At 37.6% G+C, this 3,948-nt stretch overlaps 1 protein-coding gene across 1 annotated transcript in view; it reads left to right on the top strand.

Annotated features, from left to right (window-relative positions):
* Nucleotides 1-3,948, top strand: part of LOC101590334 (multidrug and toxin extrusion protein 2) — a 71,398-nt gene that overhangs the window by 52,636 nt on the left and 14,814 nt on the right. The window lies entirely within an intron of this gene.

Below are 3,948 nucleotides of genomic sequence, written 5' to 3'. Positions count from 1 at the left end.
AACAAAATTAAATAGCATCTTATTCCACATTAGAAAGAAAGAAGAAAAAAGATCAAATATGTAAGAAACTATACTAATTAAAGTACTGAAAGAAAGGAAAAAAAACAGATCTGTCCTCTTTGAATTTTATACTTAGCAAACATACCTTTAAAAACTAAAAGTAAAGTATTTTCCAGTTATACAAACTCGAAATGTTCTAATACCTCTAGATATAGCATATAGGAAATAACAAAAAGGATATTTCAGAATGCAGGAAAAGTTGCTGTATGCTCCTGGATAAAGAATAAAGAGCTCTCAAAATGATCGCTATACAGGACTATGTAAAATATATTAGATGAGCCCATTTAAAAGGTCATTAAAGATTTCTACGAAACAGCATCAATCTTATGTCGAGTAACACACATCTTTTTCATATATGTATTCATGTGTGTGTATAAAACATAGAGAAGAAGTAATATAGTCGATGGAAAATGGAAATATACTTTTTAAAGTTTCTAATACTAAGAGAAAAAATCATATCATGTCTTAAATAGATTGTAAGTCAAATATATAGTATAAATCTTAAAACAAAAATTAAGATTAAGCAAAATTCATAAAATTAAGTACTAATTAATGAAAAATCAAACATTTCAAAATAATTGATTACAAGGTATCTCACAGGACTAAGGTCATTTTCCTTTTTTTTTCTTTTTTTTTTTGCGGAACCGGGGATTGAACTCAGGCCCTTGTGCTTGCCTGGGAAGCACTTATTCCACTGAACCATCTCCCCAGCCCCCAAACAATTGAACTAATAAAAAGCTTTTATGACAGTAAAGAATTACTAAGAATAAAACATAAGATAAATACTAGAATGACAAATAAATGACCAGCACTTCTAACAGTTTGAGGATAGGCTATCACACAAAGTTCTAGTGTGTCATGGACATGGACAGTGTCCATGACACTTACTGGTGGCCAGGTGTCACTTGTGGGACTGAGCTACTGCTATTTCCTTGATATCCACCCTGTAGACCCAGACAGAATCATGACCCATAAGGTGCAGGAGAAGTCCATTTGTGGAGTATGCTGATGGAAATATCTTGCTGCTATATACAAAAGAATAACTGGGAGACTGCTTTTGTATACCTCTTATTCCTCTGTGTTTAATTATTTGCCCTATTTGATGGATTCTTTCCATTCTCACTCATGTAGTTATGGTTATTTTGCTTCCTCTCTAGAACATCATCTAGTAGTCTGTGTAGGTTTGTCTTTGTCATCATGAAATTCTTAAGTTGTTTCTTTGTCATGGAAGTATTTCACTTCTCCATTATACTTGAAAGAGAGTTTTGCAGGGTATATCAGTCTAGGTTGCAATTTGTTTTCTTGTAACACTTAAAGTACTTTGCTCCATGCTCTTCTTGACTTGATGGTTTGTGAAGGGAAATCTGCCATTATCCTGATGGGTTTTCCTTTAAACGTGATCTGTTTCTTTTCTTTAGCGGCTGTTAGAATACTGTTCCTGTGCAAGATTTCTAGGATCTTGATTACTATATGTCTGGGTGTGGTTTTCATTGGGTTGATGTTATTTGGAGTTCTATGTGCTTAGGTTACCTGAATGTCAGATGTTTTCCCCATATTTGGGAAGTTTTCTGCTATTATTTCCATCCATATTCTTTTTATATCATTTGTATTGACTCCTTCTCATTGATGCCTATTAGTCTCACATTGTTCATCTTTGCATCGTCTTGCAGGTATTGGATTATTTTTTGCTGCATCCTAGTTGTTTTTAAGAGATCTTTTCTTACTTTTTCACTAGCTACAATGGTGTCTTTCAGGTCTGAAAGTCTATTCTCACTTTCATTCAAATGGTTTTGCCAGCTTGTGATTGAGGTTTTAAATTTCTGTATATCACTTTGGATCTGCTTCATGCATTCTATTTCTTTCTTGTATTGCTTATTCAAGGATTCCATCATTTTTATATTATGGTCTATTTTTTATCAGTGTCTTCTTTAGAAGCACTTAGTACTTCTTTCATTTTAGTTATCATTTCTTTTTTTACTTCAGAAATTATTTCTGATCTGATTTCCTCTATACCTTTCTGCTGTTGTTTCTTTACTTCACACACTATTATTTCAGAGATTTCAGATGTGTGATTTCCAGTTTCTTCTATGCTAGTGTCTTCTGCATTTGTTCTGGGTGGGCTCGGGGCCTGAGACTGCATTTTGTTCCTTCTCTTTGTCATTTTCTACAGCTCTGTCTTCTGACCTTTGGTGTAGAGCTTAGATAGAATTATTACCTTAGCACCAGGTCCAGATCTACGAAGTTCAGATTCCTCCATGTGGGTGTTGCTTGGATCTGGCTGCTGTGCTCCACTTCTTCCCGTTGCAACCCCTGGAGGTGAACCCTCTGGGCCACTCTGGCAAGATGTTCTGTTACTGAATCAGCTGGGTGGCTCTTGCCTCTGGCCTTTTTTGCAGGGAGTTCTGCTTCAGGTTCCACGCAAGGCCTGGGCTCTGGGTCCAGTGAGGATCCAGTGGCCCCGGGTCACCTCACTCACACCTCCACTGGCCTTAGTTCAATGCTTAAATGTATTCTGAAAATGTCAGGGCTAAGGAGGGAGTCAGAAGGATTAATAGAGTCTTTATTTCCTTTAGTAAGAAACTAGGTACAAAATTAGATATTTTAAAAATAGTTTTCAGACATTAAACAAGAGGCAGCACTGAACAGTAACTCCTAAGAGAAGACTAAGATAAATAGACATCATCATTGCCTAGCTTACTAGGAGAGAGTTTCCAGGCCAGGAAAGTAGAGCCCTGACAAAGTCTCTCTGTATCCCATGGTTGAGGAAATGGAACTGAGAGTTCAGGAAGGCTATGTGGCTGGAGTTTACAAATAAAATGCCAGTGAGGGGGGGGGACTTCCCAGAGAGAATGCTTTTGGGCTCTCCAGAGGGTCCCTCTTGCATGTTCACCTGTCTAATGAGGCAGGAAGGTGCACATGCACGCATGCATGCGTGTGTGTGTATATCCTACCCAAAGCCAGGGAAAAATGCCTGAAAGGAGTAGGTAGAACAATCCCTGAAATTTGCAGGTGGGAAAAGTTTTGTATTCCCACCAGCCAGAATGAAATAATCTTGTAATACAAGGGGGAACTGTCAGAGTTATCAAAAGGGTGTTGCCTTAGTAGTGGAGGAAAATTAGCCCTACAAAAGCAGGGTGCTCTGATTCTGCCTATTAAAAAGTATCAGTTTCCAGGACTCCGAACTGCATAGATTAAACTGCATCAAAACTCAGGATACTTAAAATAACATAAGAAAATGCAGTTTCCATCAAAGTAAAATGCACAATGTCTAGCATACAGTTAAAAATTACCAGGCAAAGAAACAAACACATAAAACTAATAATGAAGAGAGATGCCAGTCAACTGAAATGGATTCAAAATTGAACCAGAAGAAATAGTGACTACACACAGGATATTAGAACAGGTTTTATAACTATGGGCATGTTTTCCCGAAGGTAGGTGAAGAAAGCGTGAGCGCGTTCAAGTGAGACATCCGAGACAGCAAGACCAAATTGAATTTCTGGAGTTATATCTAAAAGATGTATCAGTTGTAAATACCCTACATGAAAAATGCAGAGAAAAATGACTGAAAAATACTGTATCAGTAAAGCTATCAGTGAGCTAAATAGCATGTAATTGGTATTCTTAAGGCAGAGGAGAATGAAGAAAGACAGAAGAAAAATAAAATAAAATCAAAAAGATCTAAACAAATTTGGTAAAAATCTTAGCATTAAGAGAATCTAGTGAGTGAGACGACCTGGGACCCTCCGGATCCTGAGTAGACCAGGAGCGCAGGCCCAGCACAGAACCCTTTAGCAGAACTCCCTGCAAAGAGGCTAGAGGCAAGACCCACCCAGCTGATTCAGGAGCAGAACATCTTGCCAGAGAGACACAAAGGGTTCAACTCTA

This window comes from Octodon degus, unplaced genomic scaffold (assembly GCF_000260255.1).
Source record: "Octodon degus isolate 3935 unplaced genomic scaffold, OctDeg1.0 scaffold00342, whole genome shotgun sequence".
NCBI classification, from domain to species: Eukaryota; Metazoa; Chordata; class Mammalia; order Rodentia; family Octodontidae; genus Octodon; species Octodon degus.
This window is presented reverse-complemented; position numbering and strand designations above follow the sequence as displayed.